Genomic DNA, 19260 nt, shown 5'->3' with positions numbered 1-19260 from the left:
AAAATATAACAAAGATGTAAATTTTAGTCTTTTATCAAGAACATTTAAATTACAAAATAATAGGAGGCTCAGCCTTCCATTCAGATAAATTCCAAATTATAAATTAATAGGAGGCTCGGCCTTCCATTCAGATAAATTAAACGTGATTTTAAGAAATTATTCCTCTACCCAATTCCCTCATGTACTCTACATATAAATAATCCCCTTTTCCCCCGTACCTGGATGAATAGGAACTTGGGCAGAACCTCCTCCTCTTTTTCTTAAATCGGGACCGGAATTAGAGCAGAACCTCCTCTCTTATTCTCTCTTTTATTTCTCTAGAATTTCTTCTCTCTAAAATTATGAATTTTCAAAAACCTTAAGCTCCTATTTATAGAATTTTTGAAGTTACTATGCATAGGTTACTATTCATTAAAATAATATTATAAGTTACTATGCACTATTCATTAAAATATTCAAATTCATTTATAAATGGAAACTTGCTTCCCTCGTGAGCTCCCTTCAGCAGCCATTTACTATGCAATTGCATAGTAAAATACGTATATATGAATAGTAAAATACGTATATATATAAATAGTAAAATACGTATATGTAAATAGTACAATATGTATACGTGAATAGTAAAATTCGTATAAAAATATGATAAACTTTCTAATAATTCCAATACATAAAAATAAATTTTTTTTTTGGAATGTTACAAAATCCAACATCATTGTGCACACACAAATTTTTTTTTTAGTTATATCAATTATGCTTTATAATTATTTGAACTTTTAAAACTTTTATACTTATAATTCTTATCAAATAAACTCTATTTCTTAACTAATATTTTTATAATATTCATTAATAATATCTAAAATTTTAATAATTTCATTAATAAAATTTAATAATTACTATTTAATTAATTAAAAAAAAAAAGTTAATGTGAATTGAATATTTTTATCACATATTTTAATACACTTTTGGAAAAAAAAAATTTAAAACCTTAACTTTTTAAACATACCTTTAAATTTAAGTTAATTAATAAAAAAAAATATTCTTTAATGGTCATATGTATATTATTTTTAATCATTAGAAAAAATTATAATAACAACACAATTTCAACTTAAGATCTTGTCCATATTACTTTAATTTTTACTATTATAAATGCTTAGAAAAAAATATTTTTTTAATCGGTAGAAATTACAATAATGACAACATAGTCATTATTTCACCTTATAAAATACTTAACAGGATAACATACTCTTATTTAAAAATAGTGTAATGTTTTTTAAGGGAAGAAAAATTTATTTTAGAAAAAAAAAAGGTTACACATTAACAATGTAAAATAGTTTTACAATTTTAACTAAAATGTATGATGAATTTGTTAACTTTTATAATAATTATCTTAAAATTTTTATTAATAATAAACTTTTTTATTGATGAATAGCATAAAAATGGTACATCACCATTAAAATATTTATTAAAAGTATATTAAAAAAATTGTATAACTCCTTCCCATTATGTAAATCCTATATAAGATAAAATAGTATCTTCAATCGCAACTCATACTCTAATCGGGAATAAAATCCCATCTATATTTAAGGAATACAAGTATCAAACTATTTGTGTTAACGACTTTTGATATTAAAACATGATTTATGAATTAAAATTATATTTCTATTATTCTATAATATAAGTGAGGTGTAAGAAGAAAAACTAAATCTCAAAATACATTTCATTTTAGCTTTTCAATGTAACATTAATTAATTATTTTCCATTTATACCTTTAATAATAAATATTCTTTGTAAGGTTAATTATTGTTGTGTGATAGTACTGTTTCTAGTAAAAAAAAAGTTAATAATAAAATTAATTTTATAAAATTATTATTCTTTTTTATCTCTTTATTAACATTTTATGATTTGTATAAAAAATAATAGGATGACACTTATTAAGAGATAATAGGAATAAAATTTATCAATAAAATGAATAAAAAAAGTAAAGAGGAGTTATTATCTTTTACAGATTGCATTTAATTTTATTCAAAGAAAAAATAGTTAATAATGAGAGAAGGTAATAAATTAAGAGTTAATCACCTATATATGTATAAAATTTTTTTATATTGACAACTAATAATATATTTTAATACTGTCATGTTAACTACTTATTTAATAAAATAAAAATAAAATAAAATAATTTAAAAGATATAATTAATTATTAATATAAAAAACTTTACAATGTTAATATATGAATGATTAACTCATAAATTAATAGTTGTAACATTGAAGAAGCGAACCTAGGTTTCTTTATAAAACCATGACCGAAGCATAGTCTCTACAGTACTCCAACTCCATTCCTTTTCCTTCAGTTTGGCGTCTCTTTGTATATCGTTCTTAGGCTTCTTCATCTTGCTTTCTCTTTGGTAACCTTCACGATAATCGATCTGTTAACGTTGTCTTTCTTCTTTTCTTTTCATTTTTGTTTTTGTCAGTGTCTTTCTTGTTTTCTCGGACCCTAATCAAACTGATTAATTTTCAGAACAACTCCATTTAATGCACTTCTGAACCGGATCTGTTCATCTGTGATATGTGTGTAATTAAAGTAAGATTTCGCTTAGATGTCAGATCTTGTGAATTGTGATGAATTGTTATAGCTTTGATGTTGTGCCATAATTTATTTATTAATTTGTGTTGAAATTGATGGTAAAACTAGGTTAATTTCTTTGAGAAATGAAGGAGGGTTCGCAGTCTCAGACAAGGCCCCCGCGGGAATCGGGGATTGATGAAAGAGTGGTTCAAGAAAGAGGAAATGACATGGTTTCTGATTTGTGTGGTGAGGATCAAAGACAGGCCTTGAATTCAAAACCTCCAAATGAGATGAAGAAGCAGCTATATGTTTCGGTTTCAGGTACGTCTTGGATGCACCTGCATCGTTTGCAGTCAGCATCCAAGCGGAAAAGGGAAGCACATGCCGGTGCTTCTTAAAAAGATGTTGATGCTCTCGGTAGGGATGAAGGAGATTCAAATGCTGCATCGAGAGACCTCAATTCCCATCCCTATTCCGAAGAGATGCAACCATAGTGGCAGTGATAGATTCAGAAATTTTAGATAGTGGAACAATGTTTATTTATATATTATAGTATTAAAAATTTTATCTATAACTTTTATAGACATAAATATATATCATAATTATTTTTTACAAGTTTTTATATCTAGGATTACAATTAAAGATGAAAATAAAATTAGGTTAGACTAGATTTTATTATAATTTAGTAGGTTTAAACCTAACTTTCTTTAAAAATATATATCCTAAGTATGACTTATTTATCTATCTGACATTTTTAATTTAAATGTTTGGGTACAATCCTATAGACCTATTTTATAATAATTTAATATTATTCAAAATATAAAAATAAATATGTTAAATTTTATAAAAATCAAGTTTAATTTATTTATGATATAAACATGTTTTTAATATCTAATATATATTTTTAGATGATAATTTATTTTAAAATATATTTTATAATAAAAATTCTAAATGAAACATAAATCTTCCAATATTTCTTATTTTGATTTTTTTTAATCAACATATACAATTTTACTATTTTTATTTTTTTAATCAACGTGTACAATAAATAAAAAACACAAAAGGTATGCATACTACAAATTTTATTTTATCAAAAATTGTTTTTTTAATATATCACATCATATATGTGAGTATTAATATATATATATATATATATATATATATATATTAATTAAATTTTTTTAAAAAAATTGATTCATTATTAAAGAGTATTCTTTATCACATAAAAGAATTAATCTCCTTTAAAAGTTTGATAGACATCAAATAAATAAATATTTTCTCCGAATCTATATTTTATACATATGATAATTTAAACATATAATTTTTATTTTTTAAAATATTTTTTTTAATAAAAAATTATGTATGTTTGCCCCACTGTCCCACAAGTGGATCCGTCCCTGCACAGTGGATATACGAAACGATAAATTACTCTCTAGGAAAATATATGTAGATCAAATTGCTTAAACTTAATATTCTATTTGTAAGCTTCATTGAAGATATATGATATTGTTCTAAGTTAGAACAATATTTATTAATATTTTATTAGATTTCTCTATTATGCAAATAAAGAATAATTTGCTTTTCTTTTCTAAATATTTATCGTGTAAAATTTTACTCTCGTTAAGTTTGACGTTTTCTCTTTTTCTTAAAAAAAAAAGTTTGACAACATATTCGTTTTGTTGAGGAAAATGAAAAAAATAAAATAAAAATTATGAATTAGTAACAGATTCAGAAACTTTAGACAGTGGAGACAATACTTATTCATATATTTATAGTATTAAAAATTTTATATATAACTTTTAAAAGTATAAATATATATATTATAATTATTTTTTACAAGTTTTTATATCTGCGATTACGATTAAGAATGAAAATAAATTAGGTCAGACTATGTTATATTATAATTTAATAGGTTTGAACATAACTTTTTAAAAAAATACATGTTCTAAATATGAAATATTTATCTATTATAGACATTTTTTAAATGTTTAGTTAGAACTACAATCTTAAAGACCTACTTTTTAATAATTTAATGTTAATAAAAATATAAAATAAATATGTTAAATTTTATAAAAATCAAATTTAATTTATTTATGATATAAACATGTTTTTAATATGTTATATAAATCTTTATATAATATTTTATTTTAAAACATATTTTATAATAAAAAATCTAAATAGAAGTTAAATCTTCTAATCTTTCTATTTTTATTTTTTTAATCAATGTATACAATCTTACCATCTTTATTATTTTGATTTTTTTGATCAATGTATACAATAAATAGAAAATACAAAAGGTAAACATGCATGTTGCAAATTTTATTTTATAAAAAATTAATTTTTTTAATAAATTACATTATATACACATATATATATATATTATAATTAAACTCTTTTTAAAAAGTTGATTCGTTATTAAGGAATATTCTTTATTATATATGAAAACTAATTTTATTTGAAAGTTTAACAAATATCAAGTAAATGAACATTTCCTCCAAATTTATATTTTATACATACAATAATTTATATTATATATATATATTAGAATATAACTTATTTTTAAAATATATTGTTTTTTTGGATAAAAAATGTATATGTAAAATGGTAGTGGAGGCAAGTGCCCCCACACCGTTGCATGTAGATTCGTCCCTGATTTATAATGTATATCTTTAATACTACTCCTATGCCTTATATGTGTTGCACAAGAATATGGAATACATTCTTATTTCTTGTGTTTTATGTGACACCCTCTACCTCAACATTAATACACAATAAATGTAAATAATGATTTTTTTTCTTTTTGAGTAAATAAAACATTTCATAGTTTGATAACATCTTTCATGGATAAAATAATTGTCTCATATCATAAGGTAGAAGATTCACATTCGTAACTCATAAATCATAATAAGTCAACGTATAAGTATCAAAACTCAAGAAATCATATAAAGGAAAATAAAGATTAATTCTAGCAAAGATGGCATCGCCTCCTAGTTAGGAATTAAATTATAACTTTCAAATCATATAATAAAAATAATATGACAAAGATACACATTTTGGTCTTTTATCAAAAACGTTTAAAATTACAAAAGAAAGATTATAAACTTTATTTACGTTATTTCTTCACTAGAAATTACAAAAGAAAAGAAATTAAAGTTATTAAAACAATAACATATTAGACTAAGCTAGCTATGCCCCGATGTCACATTCTATCAGAGCATGCCCAATTGAAGCCTTAAGCCTCATTACCAACATCCTCATGATGATAATCACCTACAACATAATTTAAACATATACAAGAACAACAAGGGAGTGAGAAACATCTCACTCAGTTTCAGGTGCAGAAATAAAGGCTAGATAGCACACACACACATAACAAATATAAGTCACATGTAAACAATACACATAAATAATCAATATTATATACATACTCATTTATCATACTATGATGTCATGGACTCGACTCATAAATGCATGCATGTGGCGCCATAAGGAAGTTTCACAATTCATCACTGATGACCCTAAGGCACACCTGGTTACATCACTGGTGACCCTAAGGTACACTTTGTTAGCTTGTTACATCACTGGTGACCCTAAGGTATACCTTGTTAGCATCATTGGTGACCCTAAAGTACACCTTGTTAGCATGTTACATCACTGGTGACCCTAAGGTACACCTTGTTAGCATCACTGGTATGCGGCTTCAGCGGCACACCTGGAGTAATATATGCATATGATGCATGTCATACAGACATTATTTCATTGACTGAACATTTGACTTATTACAGAATTTCATTTAGTACATCATGTCATCATTTTTCATATTCTTATAATCACAACTTGTCTCAATAGTCCATTCTTAGGTCTCATGTCATTTGTCAATATTTCACATTGTGACACCCTCTACCCCATCATTAATACATAATAAATGTGAATAATAATTTTTTTTTCTTTTCTTTTTTTTTGAGTAAATAAAGTCTTTCATAGTTTGATAAAATAATTGCTTCAAATATCAAAAGGTAGAAGATTCACATTCGTAATTCATAAATCATAGAAAGTCATCATGTAAATATCAAAATTCAAGAAATCACATAAAGGAAATTATAGATTAATTCCAGCAAAGGTGGCAGTGCCTCCTAGTTAGGAATTAATTTATAACTTTCAAGTCATGTAATAAAAATAATATGACATTGATGCATATTTTGGTCTTTTATCAAGGGTGTTCAAAATTACAAAAGAAAGATTATAACTTTATTTACATTATTTCTTTGCTAGAAAATACAAAAGAAAACAAACTAAAGTTATTAACACAATAACATATTAAACTAAGCTAGCTAAGCCCCGATGTCACATCCTATCAGATCATGCCCAACTGAAGCATTAAGCCTCATCACCAACATCCTCATGATGCTGATCACCTGCAACATAATTTAAACATATACAAAAACAACAAGGGAGTGAGAAACATCTCACTCAGTTTCATGTGCAAAAATAAAGGCTAGATAGCTCACACACACAACATATATAAGTCACATGTAAACAATACACATAAATAATCAATATCACATATATACTCATTTATCATGCTTATAATGGCATGGACTCGACTCATAAATGCATGCATGTGGCGTCATAAAGAAGTTTCACATATCATCATTGGTGACCTTAAGGCACTGTTAAGTCTCAATTTTACCTCTTTTTGGATGAGACTTATTGAACAAATTCCACTCATCATTTGAATCATTGCAATATAATTGTTCTCTTTTTGGTTCATTTTGCGTGCAGATATAACTAACCCAAATTCAGCTAACAATACCATAATACACCTCATTTTTTGTGCAGGTATTGAGCTAGATATTTGAGGATTGAAGATCTTTGGGATTGGAAACATAAGGAGCCAAGGAGCAGAGCAGAGTGGCTGCGCCGGGCGCAAGATGACGCCGCGCTGGGCTTGAGAAGAATAGAGCAGTGGACTTCTAGAAGTCATACATGCGCCGGGCGCGAGACTCCACCACGTCGGGCTTGATCGAGGCAGAGAGTACCTCAAAACTCTCTGGAATGAATTGCGCCGGGCTTAATAGAGAATTGCGCCGGGCTTGCTCTAAGGCAGAGAATGCTTGAAAGCCTCTGGAAGACACTGCGCCGGGCGTAAAAAGTAATTGCGCCGGGCTTATAATGAGGCAGAAAGTGCTCAGAAGACGCTGCGCCAGGCGCGAAGACTTAGGCGCCGGGCGCGAAACCCTAATCTGACCTCCCAGGCTCGTATTTGAAGCCATTTTCGAGGGTTTCTCCCTCATTCTCACATTGGGCGCCTCCAGGAGCTGCGGAAGGGATTTCCAGGGCTTGGGATCGTCCGTGTGCGGATCTTTCCTTCGGTTCTTCACTTCCTCTTCCATCTCTATTTTGTATTTGCCCTCATTGTTGTGAGTGGTTTCACCCATTTTGTGGGGTTAGATGTAACCAACATACTCTATTGTAATCTTTACGGTTTTAATGATATATATACATGTTATTTTATTCTTTGTTGTGTTTGTTTCTATTCTTAATGCTTGCTTTGGATTGATCACCCTTTGCATGATTTAAGGTTCCATGGGTATTGGAAAATAACCTTTGAAACTAGTTCTGAAACATATGCCTAGTGGTGATTGTATCTAGGGATAGAGCTTGACCCATTAGTAGTCTTAAACCCTAGCCCGTAATGCGGGTGTAGATATTGGGTACTCAAGGGATTGATATTCAATATCCACACCTAGGCTCTTTCTATAAGGGATTAGGTTTGAGTAAACTCTTGGGTTGACTAAGCAATGAATTCAACAAGAGATTAAGGATACATTAGTGTTACGTTTGGTGAAATCTGACCCCCACAACCTCACAATACCACAATACCATTCCTTACCTTTTCCACTCACAAAACAATATTTATTTACAGCTTTCATTCCAATAGTCACAACTTTGAATTCACTGCACAAACTATGAAATTGGAATTATTCTTTAGTCACGAATAGTCAATAAATGCTTATATTACCTTCTAATCCCTGTGGATACGATATTTTTACTACTTGAACGGCCGATATACTTGCCGTGTTTGAGACCGTTGATAGAATTAAACGAATTTACAAATATTAACAAAAGTGTTTCAACGGAAATCTCAACAAGTTTTTGGCGCCGTTGCCGGGGATTAGAATGACGATTTAGTATTTGTAGCTATTTGTGACTTATTCTTTTGTTTTTGTTGTTATTTTTATTTGTGTGCTGACAATGAAGTGTTGGAACTAACCTGTGTACTCTAGTCTTCAGCTTTCTCTTGTATGCAAGGTACTGTGAACTAAATTGACCAATCCTTCTGAGTCGTTGTTGAGCAATCATGAGGTTGAACACAGGGCAAAGGGGAATAAGAGCAACAGGAGGAGAAGGGGAATCAGAGCACCTCAAGTTGGTAACCGTCAGGCTCGGGACAGTAAACAAGCGCTTCCTGGGAGGCAACCCAGAGATCTGACTTTGTTTATGTGTTTGTCATCTCATTTTGTTGTAGATTTCAGTGTTAATGTTTGTTATGCATAATGGTTTTGTGTTGCATGATGTTTTGTGTTGTATGTTGTTTTGTAGTATTTGTTGTCTTGTGTTATATGTTGATTGTTAGAATCATGCATGAGTAGGTAAATATAGGGTACATTTTGTTTGGAATGGGAGGAATGGGGCAACTCTGTATCTAGGTGGAAATCAGACCTTATCTCAAAGAAAACCTGGGCATACTGACCTTTTAAGAGGCTACGCGCCGGGCGTGACTCTTTTGTGCCCGGCCTAGTACTCAATTTTTGGTCTCTGGAACCACCACGCCGAGCGCGTTTAACGCACGCCCGGCGCGATATCAGATTTTGGACCTCGTTGAGTTTTACTAATATGAAGCCCGGCGCATCTGTTCTGCGCCCGGCGCAAAACATTCCTGATACCTTGTATTTAGCTATTTTCATTCATGTTTCTTTGTGTTCTGTTTGTGTTGCATTGTCATGATCCATTTCCGTGTGCATGCATGTTGTGCTTAATTTTGGTCTAAGGATATTCTGCATTGTGTTATATTTGCTTGGTCATCAGTGTGTATAATTTTTGTGCTCACCATGTTTTTTCATGATTACACTCCGCAATCACTCTTGGTTACTAGGACTTTCGGGCATATACTGGTTGGCCTGGGGACCAGGCTCCTAAGTTTGGGGGAGTGGAGCTGCTGATGCAGACGGAGCCGATGATGGTGGAGCAGCCCTTGAAGATGATGATGACCAGACCCCATAGATGGAAGCAGATGGAGCCTACCTTAGTTTACCTTTGTCTATTGCAATTTATTTTTCTGTCTTTTAATTTTAGTATTTAACTATTTTTATATATAGTCTTTTTGGTGATTACTTTGTTGGTTCTTTTGTGAATAGTCTGCCTTAGCATGATTTTTAATCTTGTTGATACTTGTTTTGCTTGTGGTCGATTCTGGATTATAGTTTGCTTAATGTTTATGGTGTGTGTACCTTAGACATTTTCAAGTCACATTAGATCTTTAGTTCATGACTAGTTGCATACGGGTTTCAATGTTGATCATAGAACTGAGCTGAGTTTGATAATTTGTGGATGCATAGCCGGGTGAGGTTTAAGCCTAAATACTTATGAGTGAACTACGCTTAAGTTGCATGATAGACTTTGCTTGAGTTTCCCTGGTGGTTTGCTTATGTTGTGCACTTATATGATCAAGGCATTCACATTTCCATATTTTGTTAACCATCTAAGCGAAAAAGCCGTATCCACTTTCCACTTGACCCATACCTTCCTAAGCCTAAACACCACACCTTCCACTTGTCCCAAACCATGAAAAATTAACCATAACCTTTGCCTTGGTTAAGAGAGCAAATTGAAGACATCAAATAAGTTTGGGGGAGTCGAAGAATGGGGAATTTTGGGAAGAAGAAAGTATGTGGTCAGCCATTCAAAAAAAAAAAAAAAGAAAGAAAGAAAAACAAAAAGCAAAACAAAAACAAAAAGGCTAATGGCTTGGATCCGGTAAAGGGCATGTGCCAAAATGTGTAATGGGGTATGGAGAGGGACATCATTGTAAAATCTTATTTGCTCTCTTAAGCTATAGCACCTTCAATCCTTGAAAAACCATAAAACTGCTAATGCTTGACCCTGCTTGACCCAGAATTGCCCTAATAAAGACCTTGTGATAAGTGCCTGCATTTGTTTTACCACTGGTTTCATTTGAAAACGAAGAGCAAAGTTGAATCATGTGGCGTGAGTAGTAGATATGAGATAAACACTCACCCTGATACACTAGTGTGCATAGAGAGAAACACTTTCCTAGTGAGGATGTATACACAGATAGTCATTACTCTTCTCAGCTCTTTGATCTCTTTTGAAACCTTTGTTTGCCCCTTGTCATGTTCTATTGCAATAATTGTGGCTGGAAATCCATCTGAGGTTCATGCTTGCGAAAAGAAGATACAAGTGAACTAGGATGTAGAACTTGACACACTTGCATTGTTTGTTATCTGCTAGATTAATTACCTTTTGCTTGAGGACAAGCAAGGTTCTAAGTTTGGGGGAGTTGTTAAGTCTCAATTTTACCTCTTTTTAGATGAGACTTATTGAACAAATTCCACTCATCCTTTGAACCATTACAATATAATTGTTCTCTTTTTGGTTCATTTTGCGTGCAGATATAACTAACCCAAATTCAGCTAACAATACCTTAATACACCTCATTTTTTGTGCAGGTATTGAGCTAGAGATTTGAGGATTGAAGATCTTTGGGATTGGAAACATAAGGAGCCAAGGAGCAGAGCAGAGTGGCTGCGCCGGGCGCAAGATGACGCCGCGTCGGGATTGAGAAGAACAGAGCAGTGGACTTCTGGAAGTCATACATGCGCTGGGCGCGAGACTCCACCACGCCGGGCGTGATCGAGGCAGAGAGTACCTCAAAACTCTCTGGAATGAATTGCGCCGGGCTTAATAGAGAATTGCGTCGGGCTTGCTCTAAGGCAGAGAATGCTTGAAAGCCTCTGGAAGACACTGCGCCGGGCGTAAAAAGTAATTGCGCCGGGCTTATAATGAGGCAGAAAGTGCTCAGAAGACGCTGCGCCAGGCGCGAAGACTTATGCGCCGGGCGCGAAACCCTAATCTGACCTCCCAGGCTCGTATTTGAAGCCATTTTCGAGGGTTTCTCCCTCATTCTCACATTGGGCGCCTCCAGGAGCTGCAGAAGGGATTCCCAGGGCTTGGGATCGTCCGTGTGCGGATCTTTCCTTCGGTTCTTCACTTCCTCTTCCATCTCTATTTTGTATTTGCCCTCATTGTTGTGAGTGGTTTCACCCATTTTGTGGGGTTAGATGTAACCAACGTACTCTATTGTAATCTTTACGGTTTTAATGATATATATACATGCTGTTTTATTCTTTGTTGTGTTTGTTTCTATTCTTAATGCTTGCTTTGGATTGATCACCCTTTGCATGATTTAAGGTTCCATGGGTATTGAAAAATAACCTTTGAAACTAGTTCTGAAACATATGCCTAGTGGTGATTGTATCTAGGGATAGAGCTTGACCCATTAGTAGTCTTAAATCCTAGCTCGTAATGCGGGTGTAGATATTGGGTACTCAAGGGATTGATATTCAATATCCGCACCTAGGCTCTTTCTCTTAGGGATTAAGTTTGAGTAAACTCTTGGGTTGACTAAGCAATGAATTCAACAAGAGATTAAGGATACATTAGTGTTACGTTTGGTGAAATCTGACCCCCACAACCTCACAATACCACAATACCATTCCTTACCTTTTCCACTCACAAAACAATATTTATTTACAGCTTTCATTCCAATAGTCACAACTTTGAATTCACTGCACAAACTATGAAATTGGAATTATTCTTTAGTCACGAATAGTCAATAAATGCTTATATTACCTTCTAATCCCTGTGGATACGATATTTTTACTACTTGAACGGCCGGTATACTTGCCGTGTTTGAGACCGTTGATAAAATTAAATGAATTTACAAATATTAACAAAAGTGTTTCAACGGAAATCTCAACAGGCACACCTGCACAACTGTCGGTGACCCTGAGGTACACCTGGTTAGCATATCATCAACTGTCGGTGACCCTAAGGTACACCTGGTTAGCATATCATCAACTGTCGGTGACCCTAAGGTACACCTTATTAGCATGTTACATCGTGGGTATGCGGCCTCAGCGGCACACCTGGAGTAATATATGCATATGATGCATGTCATACAATCATAATCTCATTGACTCAATATTTAACTTATTACAGAATTTCCTTTAGTACATCATGTCCTCATTTATCATAGTCTCATAATCATAGTTTGTCTCAATAGTCCATTCTTAGGTCTCATGTCATTTGTCCATATTTCACATGGTCATGTCATAAATACTCCTCATAAGGTCCGCATAGGAATTCATAGAGAACATTCTTTTTCATATTAAAACTTATTTATTTTTAGCATTAATTCCATATTCATTTATTACTTTCAAGGAACAAAGTAACAAGAAACAAAGTAACAAGGAATAGAGTAACAAGAACAAAGTAAAAGTAACAAGAACAAAGTAACAAGGAATAAAGTAGACCAAACAGAACAACGGCAAGGGATTGGGGGCCAATCCAAAAAACAAACTATCCAATAATTATCCTCACACCCCTGAGCGAGGTTTCTCACTCCCCCCCCTTACCTGGATAAGCGGAGTTGAAAATTGGGCAAGGCCTCCTCCTCTTTCTTTCCCTCTCTTTCTTTCTCTTTCTCTCTCTCTCTCTCTCTCTCTCTCTCTCTCTCTCTTTCTCTCTCTAAGATTTTCACTTCTCCCTCAGTTATAAAATTTTCACCCCCTGCCCCTATTTATAGGAAACCTGGTGTACCCGGAATGGCCCGTATTGAATTCGGAACGGCCCGTTTCGGATCCTTCGAATCTGTGCAAAATGTACAACTGGAATGGCCCGTTCCAAAATCGGAACGGCCTGTTTCAAAAAGCAGAACGACCCGTTTCAAAAAGCAGAACGGCCCGTTCTGAAGTTCACGTTAACACTGATTGACCATAGTTGGAACGGCCCGTTCCCAACTAAGGTCTTTAGGCAATTTTAGAATTTCGGAACAGTCCGTTTCCCTTTGGGAACAGCCCGTTCTGGAAAAACCCACATAGGCATTTTTTCTTCTTTGGAACGGCCTGTTCCACTTTTGAAACGGCCCGTTCTGCTGCTACAAAAATAACTTATTTTCTTCGTTTGGAATGGCCCGTTCCACTTTTTGGAACAGCCCGTTCCAGGGTAAAAAAATAGAATTTTTATAAAAATTTTCGTAAATAATTTTAAATTAAAACAAACCTCTATAAAACCCCTTTAATTAACAAAAATAACTATATAAAAATAATTATTAATCAAGTAGCGAATTCGGGGTGTTACACACATGGTCATGTCATAAATACTCCTCATAAGATTCGCACAGGAATTCACAGAGATCCACAGAAAGCATTCTTATTCATATTAAAACTCATTTATTTTTAACATTAATTACGTATTCATTTATTATTTCTAACAAGGAACAAAGTAGAGCAAACAGAAAGTAAAACAAAACAACAGGCAAGGGATTGAGGCCAATCCGACAATCAAACTATCCAACAATTATCCCCACACCCCGAGCGAGGTTTCTCACTCCCCCCTTACCTAGATAAGCAGGAGCTGGAACTTGGACAGGACCTCCTCCTCTGGATTCCTTCTTTCTTTCCCTCTCTTTCTTTTTCTCTTTCTCTCTTTCTCTTTCCCTCTCTCTCTCTTTCTCTCTCTCTCTCTAAGATTTTCACTTCTTACTCAGTTTATAAATTTTTCACCCCCTGCCTCCTATTTATAGGCATTCTAGTGTACCCGGAACGACCCGTACCGAATTCGGAACGGCCCGTTCCGGAGCCTTCAAATATACGCAAAATTTTTAACTGGAACGGCCCGTTCTAAAATCAGAACGGCCCGTTTCCAAAAAGCATAACGCCCCGTTCTAAAATTAGAACGACCCATTTTGGGTTTCATTTTTACACACATTGACCATAAGTAGAACGACCCATTTCCAATTTAACTTTCTAGGTATTTTTAAAATCTCGGAACGGCCCGTTTCCCTTTGGGAACGACCCGTTCTGGTAAAAATCAAATAGGCCTTTTTTACAAATTTGGAACGGCCCGTTCCACTTTTTGAATGGCCCGTTCTACTACCTCAAAAACAACTTATTTACTTCGTTTGGAACGGCCTGTTCCACTTTTGGAACAGCCCGTTCCGGCATAAAAAAAAAATAGAATTTTATAAAAACTTTCACAATTAATTTAAATTGTTACAAACCTCTAAAATATTCTATAAAAACCTCTTTAATTAATTAAAATAACTATAAAAATAATCTTTATAAATATATAAAAATAGATAATAATTAATATTATAATAGTAAAAATTCCAGGGTGTTACATTTTTGTTATGTGTATGGGTTGATTGTCATTTGCAAGATTAAACCAAATATAGGAAAAATAAGTTTGTTAGTGGCAAAGCCTTGTGGTTTAAGGATGGTTACGAGATCTTACTTTAATAATGTGATATAAGGACTTATGAGATTTATGTTTCCTCAATTAAGTATAAAGTTTAACTTATTTTATGATATTTTACGTTTTATGTTGAAAGTTGTGTAGAAAGATAATTTGTATCTTATTTTTAACTTATGTGGGTATTTGATTATCTTTATATTAAAGAGGTTTTAATCCAAGTATTGTGAACCCTTTTATAAAAGAATTATGTCAAAGTAATTTATAATGATTTAATTTAATTGTCTCCTTTAAAAATAAATTTTTTTATTTATTATGTTTTGAGGTAGAAAGATGTCATGTATGACTTATGATTATTTGACTTTGAAAAACTTTTTATACTTTCAAAACTCATCAAATAAACTCTAATTTTTAATTAATATCTTTATAATATTAATTAATAATATCCTAAATTTTATATTTTCACTAATAACATATTAAAAATTACTATTTAAGTAATTAAAATATTTAATAAATTGAATTAAATATTTTTATCACAAATTTTAATACACTTTCAAAAAAATCAAATTTAAAAATCTTAACTATTCAAAACTTAAATAATCTAACTTTAAAATCCTACCTTAGTGAGCATATATACTGAGAGATTCATTAGCAGCAAAGTGAAATTCCTCTAGTAGAATTATATTGATCCTTAGCTTAATAAGTAAAGTCTTAGATCATATTGGACACTACTAAATGTTAGCTAACTATTAAATGAACGATAATGTTTTATTTAAAAATTTTCAATATGTCATTGATTCTTTGTTTGATAGTTTTGGGATTATCATCCCACATCCACCATTTTATGCAAAAAAAATTTTAAAAAAATACTATACATGTATTAAAAGTTGAATCACTAAGTCAATCTGATAGTGAAAGAATTGAAGAAACATGCATGAGATTTTAAATTGGAACATCATTATACACACACAAAAAATATTAATTAAAAGTAAATTCTTAATTACTATCTTTGGAATACTCATCAATGATATCCAAAATTTAATAATTTCATTAATAACAATTTAAGTAATTAAAAATATTTAATAAAGTGAATTGAATATTTTTATCACAACTTTTAATACCCTTTTGAAAAAATTAAATATAAATTTATTAGGAGAGTGATGGTACAATACTTATATTTATAAAGAATATAAATGTAGTTTATTTTATATTTTAACATATAAAGAAAAAAAATATAATACTTGTATTTCTCAAAAGTTTAATTTACTTTAACGAAGTTTAATTAAATGAACTAAATTATATATTTTAATATAAGAGAAAAAATGGTGTAATATACTATTATCTTTCAGAAAAAAGTTGTGTAATTTACTCAATTATTAATTAATACTTGTTATTTTTATGCTTAAAATATTTAATACAATATATTTATCATTGTTTAGAATAAATAATATATAAACTAACACTACAAAAAATGTTACATATAGTGACATACAAATAGTAACATTATAATACAAATAGTATCATTATAGGTATGATATATGTAAGTATATATCTATTTGATATATAGTATTATACACAAATTTTAGTGTTGATTTTGAATAAGATTTAACAACATATTTTATGTATTGGTATAGTTTATATCTACGAATATGTATTACTATATAACAATTTTCTTGAAGTGTAACATTGTCATCATCTAGTCATTAACCATTAAATTGGCCTAACTAATAACAGAAAAGGTTGAAATATATACAGGAGATCGAACATCATTGTGAAAAATGAAAAAAAAAACTATTAAGTTATATCAAGTAAGATTTATAATTATTATTTGAACATATAAAAACTTTTATAGTTACGATTCTTATCAAATAAACCCTATTTCTTAGCTAATATTTTTAAAATATTCATTATAATAATATCTTAAATTTAATAATTTCATTAATAAGAATTTAATAATTACTATTTAATTAATTAAAAAATAAAAAATGTGAGTTGGATATTTTTATCACATATTTTAATACACTTTTGAAAAAAATTTAAAAAAACTTGACTTATTAAAAACACCTTTAAATTTAAGGTAATTAATATATATATAAAAAAAATCTACTCCTTACTTGGTCATATGTATATTATTTTTAATCATAGAAAAAAAATTACAATGACAATAAGATTTCAATTTAGGACCTTTCTCATACTACTTTAACTCTACTAGTAAAAATACTTATAAAAAAATATTTTTTTAATCAACAGAAATTACAATGACAACAACTTGGTAATTATTTGGTCATATAAAATAATTAATAAGATAGCATTCTCTTATTTATAAATAGCGTAATGTTTTTCAATGTAACATTAATTAATTCTTTTTCATCAATATCTCTAACAATAAATGTTATTGTATAACAATACTATTTAGTAAAAAAAATTAATAAAAAAAGTTAATTTTGTAAAATTATTATTTTATTTTACTTGTTTATTAACTTTTCTTAATTTGTGTTGAACAACACTTATTAAGAAAGAGAGTAAAATTTATCAATAAAATTAATGAAAGTGAGTAAAGAAGAGTTATTATCCTTTACAAACCGCATTTAATTTTATTTAAAGAAAAATTTTACTACTAGAAAAGTATCATATTTCTGCGAATTTTCCTTAAAAAAAATATTTGCATAAATGTTTTGCGAATTTTCTTGCAATAAAATTTTACAATTTTTTTTACGAATTTATTTGCAAAAAATAATTTATAGATATTTCTTACAATTTTTTTATGAAAAATAATCTACAAGAAATTTTTGCAAATTTTGTTACAAATTTTAATGATCATAGAAATTTTTTTCCATGGTAAAAATTTGCAGAAAATATTGTAAGAATTTTATTTTATTTCTTGCAGATTTTCTTGCAAAAAATAAATTCACAAGTAATGTTTACTAAATGGTAAAAAAAATTCACAGGTAACTTTTCCTGCGAATATTCTTGTCAATTTTAATCCGCAGGAAAAATTAAAAAAATATTTAAATTTATAAGTAATATTTTTGAAAAAACTTCAAGTCCTACATCGATTGAAAATAAAACAATTAAAGAGTATATAAGTTGGGGGAACACTTACCATATAAGTTGATTTGTATGGTTGAATGTTTGACTTATAATCTACAATCTTAGAGTTTAAAAAATTATGTATCACATGTTGAAGGGGAAACAAATATTTCAGATGAATTCATTGTGAATATTTGAAAGTTGAAGAATTATTTATAGAATTTTTAGTAATTTCTTTGATTTTTTTCGTAAAAAATATTTCAGGAGAATTTCTTGCGAAAAAATTTACAGGAAACTTTTCTGCGAATATTTTTTTGCAGGAAACTTTCCTGCAAATTTTTTTCGCAAGAAATTTCGCAGGAAAATTTTCTTGCGAATTTTAAAATTTGCAAAAACATATTATCCATGAAGATATTACCTGCAGATAAAATTTCGCAAAAAAAATCGTAGGAATAATGTTTGTCACGAATTTTAATACAAAATTTGTAAAAAAAAAAAATAAAATCGAATGTAATAAGAGAAATTCTAGTAGTGATTCTTGATAGTTAATAATGAGAGAGAAGGTAATAAATTAATAGTTGTAACATTGAAGAAGCAACCCCACGGTTTCTTTATAAATCCATGACCGAAGCATAGTCTCTACACTCCAACTCCATTCCCTTTTCCTTCAGTTTGGCAATTCTTTGTATATCGTTCTTAGTTTTCATCATTTTGCTTTCTCTTTGGTAAATAAATTGTAGTGAGTAAAAAGGAGTTAAAATATCCTTTGCAAACTGTATTTATATATTTTTATGCTTAAAATATTTTTTTAATTTTTATAGTTTTACTTATTTTACTTTTTGGTTCTTACAATCTAAAATAGACCTTTTTAATTCTTATATTATTATCTTTGATCCTTTTTTTATTTATTACTTTTATAGTTTAAAATAGATATTATTGTTCTTATATTTGTAGTTTTATAATCTTTTTAGTTCTCATTGTTAATTTTTTTTATAACATTATCTGTTTTGTATTGACTTGATAGAAATATTAATTTAACTTTTTTTTATGTTTGGTGTTAGATTTATTTTGTTGAATTACTCTAAATTAGATCTCTTGACACTTTATGT

At 30.1% G+C, this 19260-nt stretch overlaps 1 long non-coding RNA gene across 1 annotated transcript; it reads left to right on the top strand.

The window, feature by feature from the left end:
* The first annotated feature begins 760 nt into the window (after nucleotides 1-760).
* Nucleotides 761-3111, top strand: LOC109795829 (uncharacterized). The gene is made up of 3 exons (XR_002239590.3): nucleotides 761-2402; nucleotides 2519-2581; nucleotides 2693-3111. It is a non-coding gene; the product is annotated as an uncharacterized LOC109795829 (long non-coding RNA).
* Nucleotides 3112-19260: the final 16149 nt, after the last annotated feature.

The sequence above is a fragment of the Cajanus cajan genome, chromosome 6 (assembly GCF_000230855.2).
Source record: "Cajanus cajan strain Asha chromosome 6, NIPB_CcT2T_4, whole genome shotgun sequence".
In the NCBI taxonomy this organism is placed as follows: domain Eukaryota; kingdom Viridiplantae; phylum Streptophyta; class Magnoliopsida; order Fabales; family Fabaceae; genus Cajanus; species Cajanus cajan.
The sequence above is the reverse complement of the archived record's forward strand: the minus strand, read 5'-3'. Positions and strand labels throughout refer to the sequence as shown.